Genomic DNA, 19,439 nt, shown 5'->3' with positions numbered 1-19,439 from the left:
AGAAACAATTTAGACATCTGCTTCTAAATAGATAGGTAACAAAAGATAATTTAATTTTTACCTAAATGGTCCGTATTCATGTTTACTGAATCAATATTGAACAATCCTACAACATCCCCCTACAGAACCTTTTCAATCTGACATTTAAAAAATGTTTTATGGATAAAGTAAAGCTTTTTCAACTTCTTTCTTCAGATTTCTGGCTTATGTGTATAGTATATCACTGAGAAAGTTAATTAAAAGAATGAGCCACAAATTGTTTGTTGAATGTTTACTGTATTTGTTTTATTTAAAAGAAGACGCATATAGCAGACTATTCCTGTAACAGTTAGAATATTTGACACCGAGGATTAATTATTTTTAACATCCTCTTTATTCCATATGACAAAATTATTTTCAAAAATTGTTATGAAATTAAATAAAAGATAATCAACTGCCAGAAAAGACAAAAAGTAGAATTTTAGTTTATTCAACCATATATATATATATATATATATATATATATATATATATGGTGAGGCAAAAGTAGGTATGTATATATTTATAGTTGGGAAGATGTGAAACAGTGTTTATTCTTGTTTTATTATTTATTACTTTTTATATGAACATGTGTAAATCTACTTTTGCCCCACCTTGTGTATGTATGTACCATACATAAATAAATGCACAAGTATACAATATTATAGTACATGTATTTTTGTGACAGCTGTAGTAATGGGTCCACCACAAATTTCCATGACTTAATTCCCAGAACCTGTGACTATGTTACTTTATATGGCCAAAGAGACTTTGCACATGTGATTAAATTGCAGATTTTGAGAAGGGCAGATTATTTTGGATTAACCAAATAAATTTAGCGTAATCAAATTGTCTTTATAAAATGGAAGCCTAAGGGTCAGATGAAGAATTGAGATAATATAGAATGGCTAAGTCCTATAGCATTGGTATAACAAAATACTGGAAGTTGGGTAGTTTATAAACAAAGAAATTTATTTCTCACAATTCTAGAAGCTGGGAGCTCAAGATTAAGGTGTCACAAGTTTTAGTATATGGGAAGACCTGCTTACTGGTTAATAGACAGCCATCTTTTCATCGTGCCCTCACATGGCTGAAGGGTCAAAGGATCTCTCTGGAGTCCATTTTACAAGAATACTAATCTCATTTATGCTGCCCATCTTCAAGACCTAATTATCTCCAAAGGTTCCATCTCCAGATACCAAATACCATTATATACGGGATTAGGTTTCAATTCAATGAATTTGGGGTGGGAGGGTACAACCTTTCAGACTATGATGGAGAAAGGAAAAAAAATACATATACTGTTTTTTTTATTGTTTTATTTTTCTGAAGTGAGAAGCAAGGAGGAAGAGAGACAGACTCCCACATGGGTCCAACTGGGATCCACCTGGCAAGGCCCCTGGGAGGTGACACTCTGACCATCTGAGGTGTTGCTCTGTTGCAACTGGAGCCATTCTAGTGCCTCAGGTGGAGGCCATGGAGCCATCCTCAGCACCTGGGCCAAATTTGCTTCAATGGAGCCTTGGCTACAGGAGGGGAAGAGAGATATAAAGAGAAAGGAGAGGGGGAGGGGTGGAGAAGCTGATGGGTGCTTCTTCTGTGTGCCCTGGTCGGGAATCAAACCTGGGACTTCCACACTCCAGGCCAACACTCTACAACTGAGCCAACTGGCTAGATCCTACATATATTGTTAAGAATAATATACCTGCATGAGTCAATATTACTTACAAAAATTTTTATTAGAACATGTGCAGATCAAGTTTTTAGTGCCATTCACAGCTGTATTGTTATGGCATTTTATGTCAATAGATATCCATTTTAGTATAAAAAACATTTTGGAAGGAATAATAGTAGATAGAATTGACTTTAATAATTAGGAATAAAATATTTAAATATGAAAAAAAAAAAAAAAAAAAAAAAAAAAAAAAAAAAAGAATAATATACCTGAGAAAATTTGAAGATCTAATTGGCTTTAGTAAATAATTCATGAATGATACAGCATCACATCAGCAAACAGAGCAATACTCCCAGTGGTTATACAAGATAGAAGGTTTTTATAGAAAGGAGATGGGACAAGGAAGTCATTAACAAGAGAAATAGTAGTTTGTAGAAGGAAAATGAGAGTTCAGGTGGTGATGGCTTCTTTTTGCCTGAAATGCAACAATTCAATCTGCTGGACTTGTTGCTGGGCAAGAAGAAAATCTTCCTTCTTCTGGGGTAGCAAAGTGGTTGAACTTGTGTGAGACAGCAAGATACAGCTTTTCTTGTTGCAGTTTTTAACTGATGTTAAGAACATAGTGATAGGGCATGAAAGCTCCCTCTTCTGGCCTTTCCTACTCTAATTTTAGTTGAGGTTTCTCTTTATTAATTGATGAGAGAGAGAGAGAGAGAGAGAGAGAGACATGCAGGGATGGGGTATAAACCCAGAAAAAGAGAAGACCTTTAAAAGTTTATTGAAAAGGCACAGAAACATTTTTTTTCCCTAGAGGACACATAAATACAGCCTTGCAGACACTTTTTAGGAACTGTGACCCCTGAACTATGAGATAACAAATGTGTGTTGTTTTAAGCTACTAAATTTATGGTAACTTGTTACAGGAGAAACAATAAACTAATACTATATAAAACCCCCCAGCATATTAACATATTTTAATTATATTATTGTAATTTTTAAAAGAAAAGGAAAAGCACTAATATCTTTTCACTGGCCTATCACAGTAATAAAAAATAATGATAATTTTGGAGTCTTAATTTCTCCAAATTTGTCAATGATTAAATTAAAACTGATATTCACGTTTCAGATGAACGTTTAACAAATAATATAGCTATATTTGTCAATTTGTCTTTACTCATAAATTTATTAATTTTAATTTTGAATAGTTTCTTTCAAATTAACTAATATATATATACAATAGTTAGAAAATTGGGCATATGTTCATGAAAATTTTCTTTTGTAATAAATTTGAGAAACAACAATTTTATGTAAGTTTTTCTTTCTTTGGAATAATTTCCATTGACTTTAAAATATCTAGAATGTCCGAAAATTTTCACCATAATGACTTCACCAAAAAAATTAACATTAAATTTTATTATATTTGATAAAGTTTTCCAAATTTTATTATACTTCAAAATATTGTGAACTGGCTTTGAGAAAATTTCACAAGGCTAGTTCCCATAACACTACATATTCCTGCATTATACACTATACTCAAAATGATGATTCCACAGTCATTGTATAAATGAAAAATATAACAAACAGAACAAAACTTTGAGTTCTTACTCCCAAAACATTCAAGTGTAGCTGAGTCCACCTCTATTGAAATGAACTGTATAATAACAATTTCCCAATTAATTTTCAAACAGAATACAATGTCTATTAAAGAATAAGAAATAAATATATGCTAATTCAAAGCTTAATAACAGTTGGGTTGTTACAACTCAATAACAATTGTTTAGAAACTAGATGGACAAAAAAGAGATGTTCAGGTAGAATTTTTTATTTTTGAAATGTTTGACTTGCTAATGCATGGTGATAGCTGATGCTATTGTTGTTAATAAATGATCATACTCATAGCATGGTATGGGTTGATTGTTCTAGTTTTGAGCTGGTGGATTGCTCAAGCAGTGCCATTCTTCATAGTTAGAGCAGCTATGGTTCTTTCCCTCAGTAAGAATTACACAATGAGCCCAACAATTACTCGAGTACTATTTTACTTGGAATTTTTAAAAATTTATTTATTTAAACAAATATAACGAGGTGACATTGTCAACCAGAGTACATATATTTAGAGAGAACATCTCCACATCATTTGGACAGTCGATTATGCTGTATACCCATCACCCAAAGTCAAATCATCCTCCATCACCCTATATTTTATATTTCTTTAAGCCCCTCCTCTTCCCCCACCCCTCCTTCCCCTCTATTCCGTTCCTCCTGGTAACCACTGCACTTTAATCTATGTCCATGAGTCTCAATTTTATGTTCCACCTTTGTATGGAATCATACAGTTCTTAGTTTTTTTCTGATTTACTTATTTCACTCAGTATAATGTTATCAAGATCCATCCATGTTGTCACAAATGATACTATGTCATCATTTCTTATGGCTGAGTAGTATTCCATAATATATATGTACTATATCTTCTTTATCCAATCCTCTATTGAAGGGCATTTTGGCTGTTTCCATGTCTTGGCCACCATGAACAATGCTGCGATGAATATGTGGGTACATGTGTCTTTACATACCCATTTTTTCAAGTTTTGGGGGTATATACCCAGTAGAGGAATTGCTGTGTCATATGATAGCTCTATTCTCGATTTTTTGAGGAACCACCACATTTTCTTCAATAATGGTTGTACTACTTTATATTCCCACCAACAGTGAATGAGGGTTTCTGTTTCTCCACAGCCTCTCCAACACTTGTTATCACCTGTCTTATTGATACAAGCTAATATAACAGGTGTGAGGTGGTATCTCATTGTAGCTTTGTGGTGTTTTTGTTTGTTTGTTTGTTTTTTTACAGAGACAGAGAGAGAGAGAGTCAGAGAGAGGGACAGATAGGGATAGACAGGCGGGAACGGAGAGAGATAAGGAGCATCAATCATCAGTTTTTCATTGTGATACCTTAGTTGTTCACTGATTGCTTTCTCATATGTGTGTGCCTTGACCGTGGGCTTCAGCAGACCGAGTAACCCCTTGCTCAAGCCAGCGACATTGGCCCAAGCTGGTAAGCTTTTGCGTTCAAACTGGCGACCTCGAGGTCTCAAACTTGGGTCCTCCACACCCCAATTCAACACTCTATTCACTGCGCCACCACTCCGTCAAGCTCATTGTAGTTTTGATTTGCATTTCTCTAATAGCTAGTGAACATAAACTTTTTTTCATATATTTGTTGACCATTTGTATTTATTCTTGGGAGAAATGTCTGTTCATGTCCTCTTCCCATTTTTTTATTGATTGTTTGCTTGTGTTTTGCTGAGTTTTGTGAGTTCTTTATATATTTTAGATATCTGAGCTGTTCTTTGAAAATATTATCTCCCATTTAGTTGGCTATTTGTTTTGTTGACAGTTTCTTTTGCTGTGCAGAAGCATCTTCATTTGATGTAGTCCCATTTATTTATCTTTTCTTTTACTTCCCTTGCCTTTGGAGTCAAATTCATAAAATGTTCTTTATGGCCAATGTCCATGATTTTAGTACCTATGATTTCTTCTATGTAATTTATTGTTTCAGATTTTATATTTAGGTGTTTGATCCATTTTGAATTAATTTTGGCACAAGGAGATAAACTGTAGTCAAAAATCATTCTTTTGCATGTGGCTTTCCAAGTTTCCCAGCACCATTTATTGAAGAAGCTTTCTTTTCTCCATTATGTGTTTTTGGCTCCTTTATCAAAGATGATTTGACCACATAAATATGGTTTTATTTATGGGCTCTCTATTCTGTTCCATTGGTCTGTGTGTCTATTTTTCTGCCAGTACCATCTGTTTTGATTATCATGGCTCTGTAGTATAATTTGAAGTCAGGTATTGTAATGCCTTCCAGGGGAAAAGCTTTTTTTTCCCCCTTAGAATTACTTTGGTTATTTGAAGTTTTTTATTGTTCCATATAAACCTGATGATTTTTTGTTCCTTTTTTTAAAAAAAAAATGACATTGGAATTTTGATGGGAATTGCATTAAATTTGTATATTGCTTTGGATAATATGGCCATTTGAACTATATTTATTAATGGGCTCATTTTATGAAATGTTTTAGCAAAGTTATATTTTAGAAATGAGACTGATAACGAACTATTAGAAAGTATCATCATCTAGTTATTCTGATATTCTAGATTTAGCCTTGTCACTTAGTGTGATCTTAGATGAGTCACTTGAAATTTATGGTCTCTAGATATTATTTTTTTATTAGTAAAATGAGGTGCTTATACTCAGAAAATCAAAGTCTACTTAAGTGCTTAACTTATAATAATTTTCCAGATACATGCTTAACAGATTCCCAGAGTTTAATCTAAAACTGGGTTACAAACTATATGGAAAATGTAGCTGATATCTTAGAATGAATTTTAAAAGTCAAGCACACTCTTAAACATTTATGAAAGGTGGAAGCAGTGATTTGTTAGGCTTCCAGGCTCTCATTGACTTATATTTTCATTTGAAAAAAATCTGGAGCACATAAATGCATTTTCTGGTGTTATGTGACAGGAGTGAGATTCCCATATATTTCTACCACCCTCTATGGGTTTACATTATCTGGATGAGGGCAGAGATTATTTCTTTAGTAATATTTTAGTAATTTTGTTTTGTTGATGTAATCATGGAACAATAGTGGCTATACTCAATGGGCCCTAAATTATTATTTATTGAACAAATAAATTCTACTTTGGTAAATATGATGTATAGAAATATTTTCAAACAGAATAAAAATATTTTTAGAGCTAAACATCTGACATTATTAAATGTGCTGACCTCATTAAGCAAACAAATAATCCAGGGTAGTGAGATTTGAGTAAGACTTGAGGGAGAGGGGAGGTGAGATGTACAAAGACTTTGGAGTATAGCTCAGACAGTTTTCAGTTATGGTAGTTAAATAATGGCACTCATACTTTTCAAATTGCTAAAAAAGATAATTTTGACCTATACTTCATACAAAACACTAAACAAGTGTTTTATTTGTTTTGTAAATAGTGTACTAATGTACCAGGAATTTCTATCAAACTGTCTTACTTTGAGGTAGTGCTTGGTAAAGATAAATCAGAATAATATATTATAAAAATCCCACCAGGATTTTTTAAAAACCCACTTAGATATTTCAAATGGGAAAACTATTTTTACAAAGGAAGTTCATATTGGAATTAGTTATAAGGGAGCTCTTTGTACAGTTTTTTGGAATCATACTTTGAGCAGTCTTTGATCCCTTTCTACCATTAGTCCTGTTTAGTATTGACTTATTAAGAAAATATAAAACAGTTTAAAATATTAATAAATGTATAAAATATATTTTAATGCTACTTTTTAAATGAGGAATAACTGAAGACAGCCTTCAAATTTCTATTTCCTCTGTTATACACATGGATACGATGTGAGAACAAAGCAAATTAAACTATAAACCTTGGGATGGAGGCATTTTTTTTTCTGTCTGTTCCACTTGGCTGATAGATCAATTCTTGACCTTCTGAAGAGTGCTGAGCTATTTCTGAAAATATTTATTGATATTAGCAGTCATTTTCATGAGTAACTTATAGAAATCAAGTTGCATTATATGTCTGAGTGGAATTATTTCCTTGTAGTGTGTATATTAGTGTGGTATAATAGTGTAATATATTTATGTTTTTATTAAAAGAAATTTTTAAAAATTAAGCAATAGCACATGATAAATATCTGATTTTTATAAGGACTGTCTTGTAATTTTAATGTAAAATTATCAGTATAGACTAATAAAAATTCAGAGGATATAAATAACTGTGACATCAAATTTTATAGATGAAGACTATTTTAGAAAATTCTTTAATTACTAATAAACACAATGACTTACAACTCTAATACTTGAAAGAGATTCTAACCTACCAATACTTTCAAATCCATTAGCAGTTATCTGTTTTCTTTTTTATTGAGAGGTGGGGAGGCAGAGACAGACTCCCCATGCACCTCATCCAGGATCCACCCAGCAAGCTTCTACCAGGTGATACTCTGCCAGGCTGGTCCACAGCTCCATTGCTCAGCAACCTAGCTATTTCAGCACCTGAGGCCAAAGCCATGGAGCCATCCTCAGCACCTAGGGCCAACTTTGCTAGAACCATGTGAGCCATGGCTGCAAGAGGAGAAGAGAGAGAGAGAGATGGGGGGATGGGTAAAAGCCGATGATCACTTTTCCTGTGTGTCCTGACCGGAATTGAACCTAAGACTCCACACACTGGGCCAATGCTCTACCATTGAGCTACCCAGCTAAGGCCAGCAATTATCTTTTATATCATCATTGCAAATATATTGAGGATTATTTGAAATATGTTATATTTACTTACCCTTAAATTTTGTTAATCACAAGCCTAAACTAAACAAAACAATATAATGCATTTTGGTATGAAAAAAAAAAGTTATTGGAGGCTCTAGCTCTTTTTCCTGCAAGAGTTAATGTGATAAATATATTCAAAGAAAATTAATATGGGCTCCATTTCTGGACATTTAGTTCAGTTCTAGAAATTGCCCAGGATTCTGTGTTTATAATCTGCAGGAACCATAATCTATAATAAAAATTTCAGTTATACAAATATTATAAATATGATTGAAGAGAGGAACTTCTTTTGCTTAGAGTTGAGTTTTTCAGATATTGTCAGAGAAGCATATGTGGTTAATTAAGCACAGGAGGTTACAATAGAAAAGACTGTGTCTTTTAGAGTGGGAAATCAAAAATATTTCAAAAATTATACTTTTTTTTTTTTTCCTAAAGGATTGTGCATCTTCATCTTAGCATACTAAACCTCCTCTTGCGTGATTCATCTAGGGACCTACCATCACCATTCATCACTCTGAGTATGATGATTACTGACCAGTGTGTTGTGAAAGTGCTGAATGACTCAGATATAAGCTATTTAATTAGGGAAGCTCTCTTTACACAAAAATACCTTAGTGGAGCAATCAACAATGATATGAAGGTGAATGCTAAATAAGCATAAGCTGCTTTAATTAAGCTGGAGGTGACACTAAATGTCTTTTATAATTTTCCTGACTGCAGCAATGTTATTTTAATGTGGTATTTACTGTATTTTTGAAGTTGTAGGTGTTTTTATTCATAATAAGTTAACTGAACTTCCTATTTCATTCAAAAGAATTAAGAAAAAAATAACAACGCTGGATGGGGTAAAGTAAAAAATAAAATCACAGCAGTTTTTATTAAGGGATATTTAAAATGAGTGAGCAGCTGCAGTCTTGCCTCTTAATTCACCATAGGTGATAATCTCTTTATCCAAACAGGGAGCATTTCTACTTTAATAGCATTTTCGACTACATTGCCTCCCTTCTGACTTCCCATACTAAAAGCCTTCTTGGCTTCTCTCTTTCAAATGTTGAGTACATATTGTACTTGGAAGACTAGGCAGACTCAGCAGTCCATGAGCTGGTAGGAAAGCAGCAGTCTAGAAAAAATCCATCAGGGCCAGTTGGTGTTATTTTGCTTTAATGTGTTCACTTTGGTAGAAATATTGTTAAGTGACTGAAGTGTCTCATTAAAACTATCTCTTCTTTAACAACAAGCTAGTTGCATGCTTCATGCATTCACTAGTTTCTTACAACTTTAATCACATATGTGACTTATGTGTCAGCAGAGAAGGGTATTGAGAGAATTGTGTTCATCTTTCTATATATTGCCAATGATGCTGAATTTTCTATGATCTCATTTCTTCTTATTTTCCTTGTGGGATTAAATTAATAGTTTGTTTCAGTCAATGAAAAATTATTTCTGTAAACAAAATCTAAATTAAATTAATCATATAGTTATAGATCTACTGAGATATATGGAACATAAGAAGGTCAAGTGGCAATGTAAAAGTGAATGTACATTAAATATATTTATAATGATTGATAAGACTAAGGTTAATTAATTAATTAATTATTGACAGGCAGAGAGGCAGAGACAAACCCCCTCATGAGCCCCAACTGGGATCCACCAAGCAAACCCCCTACTGGGTGATGCTCTGCCATCTGGGGCTGCTGCTCCATTGCTCGGCAACTGAGCTATTTCAGCTTCTGAGGCAAGGGCATGGAGCCATCTTCATTGTCTAGGGCCAACTTGCTCAAACCATTTGAGCCATGGCTACAGGAGAGAAAAGAGAGATAGAGAGAAGGGGAAAGGGGAGAGGTGGAGAAGCAGATGGTTGCTTCTCCTGTGTGCCCTTACCAGGAATCAAAGCCGAGACTTCCACACCCCAGGCTGACACTCTATCACTGAGCCAATGAGCCCCGGCACTAAGGTTAAGTTTAACGACAATTTTATTACACACGAAATTTTTTGCTATACTTTATTTTTATCATATTTACTATTTTTAAATATAAAGATATATTCTTATTTTATATTTACATTTGAATGTTACCTTTATGAACTGTTTTTTTTTACCATATTTTAAATTAAGAAATACATAACAGCAGTAGTCCTATTGATGATTCTCAAGTAGCGTTCATCTCATTATAATCAACCGAAAGTAAAAAAGTGCCCCAGTAGGTTGTACCATTGACTCTTTACAGTGGAATGCCCCTTTGACATGTAAACAATGTGAAATTTATTTTTCACTTGTTTTCTAATGTTAAATGCATGAGATTCTAATGATTGTTTTTTATTATTTGATGAAGTAAAAGATGTAGTATTAGTACTAGGGGAGACATGTTGTTTGTTTAAAGTATATGCCAGTATTTATAAAAATAGAATTAGTATAAGAAGCATGTTTTTTCCATTTTGCTCACCATTAATTTCTAGAATTCCCAGTTCATCATATAATAAGTACTGTAATATGAATTATTATACATGCATAAAATTGCTGGCCTTCAGTTCTTCAGCTTTACTGAAATGAATGAATCCATTTATCTTCATTAGTTGGACATAATGCACAAAAATTGATGCAAATTATTCATTTTTCCTCAGGTCAAACCTACCATTGAAATGCATTCTATTTTTTCATTGCACAAGTAGGACAGTTTTAATGTTGGTGAAGTGACTTTGAAGGCTAAATCAAGACCTAATAATTTTCAGAGCCTGAATTAAACAAAAAATGTCAAACTACAACTGTAGAAGCTGTAAGTTCCTGGCATATTTGTTAAAGTCTAGATTTCATGTCACTGAAAACAGACGAGTCTCAGTAAGATATGCCTGCTCCACAGATATCATTAAACAACTTTGTATGTTAGAAACCGGGAAGCTTCCAGAGGGAATTGGATGAATTTTGAGCATCAGTATGATCAGCCTTCATTAATATTATAAATGCTTACCAAATGGTAGCAAACAATATATAAACAAATAATTGTCATAAAAACAGGATTAGTTCTGATAGATATTATATGCAAACATTGGATCATTAAATTCATTTATTTATCATCATATGCTGATTAGTCAAATGTCCTGGGTCCAAATTCTATTCCAGATTAGTTATCCAGATTGACTATGTCAGACTGCATCCTTTAGTTAGCATGACTAAGTAAGATTGGTGAATAGCACTTATTAGAAAAAAAAAAGTCAAAGCATGGAAGTAAATTGTGTAACTACTAAATTACAAAGATGAATGCTCTCCAGCTGCTGGTACTTGTGTGAAAGGCATTTTCTTAGGATATTGTACAGACTCCGTGGCCTTTCCAGTAAGATGGCTTATGTACAAATACTATATCAGTGTCCCAGATGTCCCAGATAAAGCCTACCTGAGACTCAGAGTCCTCATCTGTAGAATTGTGTCTGTATAATTGGATTGTGCTATGAATTAAATACATTATATTTATAGTATTTGGCTCAGAATGCATGTACCCCGAAGAATTCCAAAAGATCTTCTTGAAGAAATGTTTTATAATATACTGCTCACAAAAATTAGAGGATATTTCAAAGTGAATATGAAGTAATAAAAAGCACTTGACATTTTTTATATTAAATTTTATTTAGACAATTAATTTTAATGAGGTAGCATTGATCAACTAGAGTACATAGATTCAGAGAAAACATCTCCAGATAATTTTGACATTGATTATATTGTATACCCATCACTCAAAGTCAAATTGTCCTCCATCACCTTTTATTTGGTTTTCTTTATGCCCCTGCCCTCCAACCATCTCGTCCCTCTCCACCCTCCCCCTCCCCCTGGTAACCACTGCACTCTTATCTATGTCCGTGAGTCTCAATTTTGTATCCCACATATGTATGAAATCGTGCAGTTCTTAGTTTTGTTTTGTTTTTTAATTTACTTATTTCACTCAGTATAATGTTATCAAGGTCCATCCATGTTGTTGTAAATGATTCTGTGTCATCATTTCTTATGGCTCAGTAGTATTTCATAATATGTATGTACCACATCTTCTTTATCCCATTTTCTATTGAAGGGCTTTTTGGTTATTTTCATGTCTTGGCCACCGTGAAAAATGCTGCAATGAACATGGGGGTGCATGTGTCTTTACATAGCAATGTTTTTGAGTTTTGGAGGGTTTATACCCAGTAGACAAATTGTTGGGTCATATGGTAGTTCTGTTCTTAGTTTTTTGAGGAACCACCATACTTTCTTCCATAATGGTTGTACTAATTTACATTTCCACCAACAGTGAATAAGGGTTCTTTTTTCTCCACAGCCTCTCCAACACTTGTTATTGCCTGTCTTGTTGATAATAGCTAATCTAACAGGTGTGAGGTGGTATCTCATTATAGTTTTGATTTGCATTTCTCTAATAACTAGTGAAAATTAATATCTTTTCACATATCTATTGGCCATTTGTATTTCTTCTTGGGAAAAGTGTCTGTTCATGTACTCTTCCCATTTTTTAATTGGATTGTTTGTTTCTTTAATGATGAGTTTTGTGAGTTCTTTGTATATTTTGGATATTAGGCCCTTAGCATTTGATATTTTTTTATTAAACAAGAACATCAGAAAGGCAAACAAGTTAAAGAAAGTTGTTTGATTATGCAAATGAGATGCAAAGCCAACTTTTATTTCATTGGTGAAAATGCAGTATACAAAAAGCTGAAAATACTGGAGTATCTGCAAGTTCCCTGATCTCCTAATTTTTGAATCCCCTAATATTGAAAACAATTTTTGATCCCCTAGTATTAAAAAAATGTATTTGTGGTTTCAGTTATTTGTATCTTAGCCCTTTTTTTCTTCTACTCTTTTTATAGAATCTAACTAGGGTTTTACCATCAGCCAGTAGGTAATCTGTAATTAAACAACAATAATTTAGGGAGAAGGAAGTGATTATCTACTTTATAAGTATAAGACCATTCCTATTGTAAGGCATTTCCTTCTCTTAAAATTTCCTGAGTGTTTACTAAACAGAGTCCAAGATATATTTAGAAAAGTTTATCTCTGAATACATATATGCTTCCTTTGCATTTGGTCAATGTAAAAGAAATTTAATCACTTTTTAATTTGTTTGACTCTGAAAAATAATGAACATAAAATATAGATATATATCATACTCTTTTTAAAGAAAAAATGTAAATGTAAATATAAATATAATATAAAATAGGAAAAATACAGCATATACAAGGGATCTTTTATATAATCAGGGACTCAGAATAGTATATTGTTTACTAAGTTCAAAAGCAGTCAAACCAAATTAAGAAATAAACTTGAGCTCTATCTTAGGGATGGTTACTTGACTCTCTTAGAAAAGTTATCTTCTCTCCCAGTTTTGAGGATTCTTTATTATTAACTATAATGATGATTTTATTTAAAATTACCCAACTTTTATCATTTATTCATTAAAGTTTAATATTAGATTTGGAATGAAAACATCATAGTTAGAACATTTTTTCTGACATTTTCATTCTTACCACTATTCAAATGATTACTCTGTAGATGAAAAATTTTAAAGAAGGCATGATTTCTAGAATAAACCATTTCTATTTGCATACTTAGTGTCAGTTTTATGATTTAATAGCCAGAGAAGAAATGTGACTACAAATCTACTTCACCAGCCACTTTTAGCTAATATATGATATATTAACTAGTGACCATAGTTTACCTTTTCATTATAAATTGATAACATTTGTCATTTCTATTTTTTTCATATGTTCGTGTATATTGAGAATATGAATAAAAGGCAATTAGCTACATAACATACTCTAAAATTGGATTATTTTTATTGATACATTTTATATGCCTCATACAAGCATGTCTCTTCGTGATCTTACATACCTGAATTTTCTTCTGAGAATTCTGCAAATAGTATTATAATTAGAATGCATTTACTTCCTCTTGAGTTCATAAAGACATTGCATTTAGTGTCTACAAGACAGAAGAAAACATAACCTCTGTCCAATTTAAGCCAATTATTAATTTTGAATAAAAGTACTTACCTTTAAATTTTATTATCTTTATAAAGTCCTTAGTGATACATAACTTGATACTTACTCCCTATATATTTGCTCCCAAATCTGTATAGTATGTGCTTTGTGGAGTTTATTTGTTTTTACCTCTTCTTTTATTTTCATATAAACAGTGGCATTTATATTTCACATTATTCCATTATAAATTTAATATATTATACCTAGTTCTGCCTTCTGTATCTAAAAGAAATGAACAAAGTAAGTTAGGGATGCTCTTACTATCATTTCCCTTTTTTGTATATAACTTCCTAAAAACAGAATGCACATAAAAAAATAGAGGAGAAGTAGGCAAAAGAGAAAAAAAAAAGAGTTATTGTCCCTACTCTTATTTTTAAAGTATGCAAACTTTACATTTATTTATTTATTTTACAGAGACAGAGAGTGAGTCAGCGAGAGGGATAGACAGGTACAGATAGACAGGAACGGAGTTAGATGAGAAGCATCAATCATTAGTTTTTCATTGCGCGTTGCAGCACCTTAGTTGTTCATTGATTGCCTTCTCAAACGTGCCTTGACTGCAGGCCTTCAGCAGACCGAGTAACCCCTTGCTGGAGCCAGCAATCTTGGGTTCAAGCTGGTGGGCTTTTTGCTCAAACCAGATGAGCCTGCTCTCAAGCTGGCGACCTCGGGGACTCGAACCTGGGTCCTCTGCATCCCAGTCTGATGCTCTATCCACTATGCCACCGCCTGGTCAGGCTAAAGTATGCAAACTTTAAAATTGAAATTCTGTTATATAGCTTTAGAGTATCACTGAAAATTTTTAAGTAAAGAAATGATGTTCATAAGTGTCCAATGTGGAAGATTACTCAGCATCACAGAGAATGGATCACTAATATAATATATCTCATTTAACATTTTGTGATTAAAATGTTATAAGTTGATCATTAGTTTTCAAAATGAGATTACTCTTTTTATTCTTATGATTCTCACTCATGAATTTTTCATACTCCTATAAAATTAAGTGCATTTGATGAGATGCCCTTAAAAAAAAATACAAGAAGCAATGATGATAACTTCACATCAGTTTAGCTTTTTTCTAACAGGGAGTCTGCAATGGGCCTTATGAAATATTTAGTTGCAATATATATTAAATGCTTTATTTAAAATAAATTTAATTATTGGATAAAGATGAAATAAACATCTAGATATGGTTTAGATTTATAAGAAATGACTGGACATAATTTTAAGTATTCCTGATCAATTATTAATAAATTAAAATTTCATTTTACTTATGCACACATTTATTCAAGAAATAATTGTGGTTTTACTGTGTGACAGCTGTTATACTAAGAAAACAGTCTATTAGGGTAAATGAACATTAAACAAATATTCACAGAAATTATGTTTTAGTTACAAATTGAGTCAAAATTTGTGGAGGAAAAGAACAATGATCCTTTCATACTGTATAATAGCATTATTGACTGAATAGAGCATAAAACTGGAAATATAGATATATAAAATTGAATCTGAAATGTAAATATAATATTTTTCTTAGCACTTCTTAAAAACAAATATGGGAGAGAAAGTGTTCTGAGAGATAACAAAACCCATCTTCTCTGTGGAAAAGGCTTTAAGAGAATATAGTCTGTTTCTGACTTTATTGGAAGATTTTTATCATAAAAAAGAATTGTAAATAGAGATAAAGCTCTAAAAGCAGCCAAAATGTGTTGTGCATTTAGGGCACCCAGAAACAGCTGAACATAGAAACCAGGGAGTCATTTATATTAATAAAATTTAATATTTTTCAGAGCATTGTAAATTAAGAATGGAAATTGATGATTCCAGCAGATACTCTCAGGTCTTTTGTGCTAATAAGTTTTTACATATGATGATACCAGCCAAGAGAAATCACTGACTATAGATATAAATGCTGATATGACAAAGAATTTATAAGCTTATTTGTCCATCTAGTTTATTATAGATAGTCAATACTAGAAATGCAAACTAAGTCTGCTTATGGGCTCTTCTTATTCTACTAAATTTAATAAGAATGTGTGAAGATGTCCAATATCAGAAGTTCTTCCTTAACATATTTTGGCTATTTCATAATGATATATTATAGTTGACTTAATATTTTATTCAAAAAGCATTTGTTGAATGGTTAATGTGTGATAGGCAGTGTGCTAGATACTGGATGAAATAATGCAAATAACCAATGATTGACTGCTGATAACTGACAGGTAGTGTAGTCTTAACCCAAAATTCAAGGGCTTCAGGATTTTTGGGTAAATGTCCTGAAAACATTTATCAGACTCAGTTCTTTAAAAGAAGAGAAATAAGGATTATTAATTTTTTTTGAGGCCAGTCCTTAGATTACTATATGCTTTTTTAATGATTTAGCCTCATACCCACAAGACATGTACATTACCATATTTCAGAAAGTGTACAGTATTTTGAATTATGACAAGCTAAAAGAAATCTAAAATTATGAGTAGACTACTTCATAGAATCATCTTCCCAGAGAGACCCAAAGAGAGCAACTACCAAAATGTTACCTAATTTTGTGTCCTACAGAGCACATGCTACCATTATGATGATCTGAATAACTACAAAATATAAAACCAAAGAAATCAAAATGTTGTAGGAAGTGGACATAGAGGACTTGTCATTATGAAAAAAGAGCAGTACTTGCATAAAATTTTAACAACATATTTAAAAGATGCGGGTGCTGTTAGAAAGAACAAAAGTCGTGTACTTTCTATTGCAAAAAATTGGTTTAATCAATTTTGGTATGAAAATATAGTTAAGTAACTTTTATAACCTTGTCCACCACAAAGTATCTTGTACTTTATGTACTTTGTGTAAAGAGATTTCAAAGCCAAGTGTGATGATCTGTCTTACGGTGATCAATGAGATATGAATTTTTGTGAGCTAATATTTTATAAGTGTATGGAGATATAGATAATAAAAAACATACAAAAATGCAACTTAATGTTTAATAATGTGCAAATTCAAACAGTAAGGAAGATGTCTAAGCAGGGGCCAGCAAAAATATTTAATAGGAGCAATGTTTGGTTTTTTTTTTTTAGAGAAAGAATGGTGTAAAAAAATTAGTAAGTATTGTGATCTAAGGCAGTGCTTTTCAAATTAAGTTTAAAATAATGTAAGTGATGAAAACTTTAATAGATGTGAAGCAAAAAAAATTCTTCCCCAAAAAACAAATTTAACCCCTTTAAACAAGTTTTGAAACTTCTTTCTTTTATTCCTTCACGGAGAGATGGAAACCTTTATTTTGCTAATGTGTAATGTGAATTTACCAGAGATATATTTGTTATGGATTATTCTTCAGTTTATCTGACCAAAGAATATTTTAAAAATAAGACACTAATGTACATTTCCTATAAAGAGAAAAGTGTATGGAAAATTCAGTTTTAGAAGTATTTGTATAATGAGTTTTAGGGAAAGATATTTATAGACAGCAAGAATTGTTTTGTTTCTGATATGTGCAATTGATTAAAGCACAAAGGAACCAGATTTTAAAGTAAAGGCATTTGGACAGGATGGATGGGAGATTGCCAGTATGTGGATAACTTAATTTCATCATATTTCACTAAAACGTTGTAAGTATTAGGCAGCTTGCTGTGCAACCTTTAAAGAGAAGCTGTTTATTAATCAATAAACTTCCCCAAGATTTAAATGAAATACTGATTCCATTTACTTTATTATTTCTTTTTTGTTTGTTTTGTTTTTTATTTATTCATTTTAGGGAGACAGAGAGGGGAAAGAGGGTTGATTCCATTTATTTTATTATTTCTTTTTCATTTGTTTGTTTTTTACTTATTCATTTTAGGGAGTCAGAGAGGGGAAAGAGGGTGAGGGAGAGTGAGAGAGAGAGAAAGGAAAGGGGGAAGGAACAGGAAGCATCAACTCCCATATGCTCCTTGACTAGACAAGCCCAGGGTTTCGAACCAGGGACCTCAGTGTTCCAGTTGACGCTTTATCCACTGTGCCACCAGAGGTCGGGCTACTTTATAATTTCTATACTAGCCAGATGTATTGAAATGGGACAAAAAATATTGGTATATAATTGAAATTGAGAGTTGGTACAGATTATGAAAAGAACAATTAAATGAGCATATCAATATATTATGTTTAGTAGGCTTAGACTTAGAACCAAGTATGCAGTCCTTAAGTAAAAAAAATTAGAATGGTAGAAATGAAGAGAAGAAAGGATGGAGGTGGAGATAGGAAAGGAAGAATGGAAACAGGAAGGACAGCAAGGAAGGGGAAGAAAAGAAGAAGAGAGGGTGAGGAGAACAAAAGTAGAAAGCATGAGAAAGAAGGGGAAGAGAAAGAAATGGATGCATAATGAGGGAGGAAAAAGGAAGGTAAGGAGCAAAGAGAAGAAACAAACCTAAATGCAGTATTAACTCTGAAATATTTCATAAAATTTGGATTAATTGCCCATAATAATGACAGTTTATTTCTCTAAGGAGCTTTTAATTTGTTTGTTCAGAGGGATTCTAATGAAATTATAATATTATATTATGTAAAACATTTTATCAAAATTTAACATTTAAGGACATTTGAAGACACTAATTCTTTTATGAGAAAATTTCCAGTTGGGGCATTTTTGGTTTTCATTTATGCCCACATATATGTGATTACTGTTTATCATTTGAAAATAACTGCCTCTAAGACTTCTTTATGTTCTTATTTTGAGCCCCAGGTTATATGCATCTGACATGTCAATGGGCTTCAATATGTAGTAATCATTTCTTTTCTCTTTCCTTCCTTCCTCCCTCCCCTTCCTGCCTTCCCTCCCTCCCTCCCTCCCTCCTAGTCCCTCCTCTCCCTTCCTCCCTCCCTCCCTCCCTCCCTCCTAATCCCTCACCTCCCTCCCTCCCTCCCTCCTAATCCCTCACCTTCCTTCCTTCCTTCCTTCCTTCCTTCCTTCCTTCCTTCCTTCCTTCCTTCCTTCCTTCCTTCTCTCTTCTCTCTCTCTCTCTTTCTCTTTTGTAACCTAGAACCTTTTGGCAACTTGGAAAAAGACCATTTTAAAAACATAATATGTAGTTTCTTACTGTCAGTATGAAGTACATGTTTAAATAACGAAAAAAAGTCTCATTGCGATCGAGATTATAAAAGAGACTATTAAGATGCTTTACTTTGGGTGGTAAACACACAGTACAGTGTACAGATGCTATGTTGTAGAATTTTGCACATGAAACCCGTAATATTTTGTTAACCAGTGTCACGCTAATAAGTTTAAAAAAAGAGATTGCATAGTGAAAAATTGAGGGACTAGATTTAGCATTGAAAAGTATTTGGTTTATCTTGAATGATAATTTTTTTTTATAAATTTTTATTAATGTTAATGGGATGACATTAATAATTCAAGGTACATATATTCAACGAAA

General features: G+C 32.6%; 1 protein-coding gene across 3 annotated transcripts in view; it reads left to right on the top strand.

Annotated features, from left to right (window-relative positions):
* The window catches only part of GRIK2 (glutamate ionotropic receptor kainate type subunit 2), a 681,135-nt gene that overhangs the window by 626,534 nt on the left and 35,162 nt on the right, over nucleotides 1-19,439 (top strand). The gene's annotated exons all lie outside the window — the stretch shown is intronic.

Source organism: Saccopteryx leptura, chromosome 1, assembly GCF_036850995.1.
Source record: "Saccopteryx leptura isolate mSacLep1 chromosome 1, mSacLep1_pri_phased_curated, whole genome shotgun sequence".
NCBI classification, from domain to species: Eukaryota; Metazoa; Chordata; class Mammalia; order Chiroptera; family Emballonuridae; genus Saccopteryx; species Saccopteryx leptura.
Note: the sequence above shows the minus strand (reverse complement) of the source record. Positions and strands in the feature narration are given on the sequence as shown.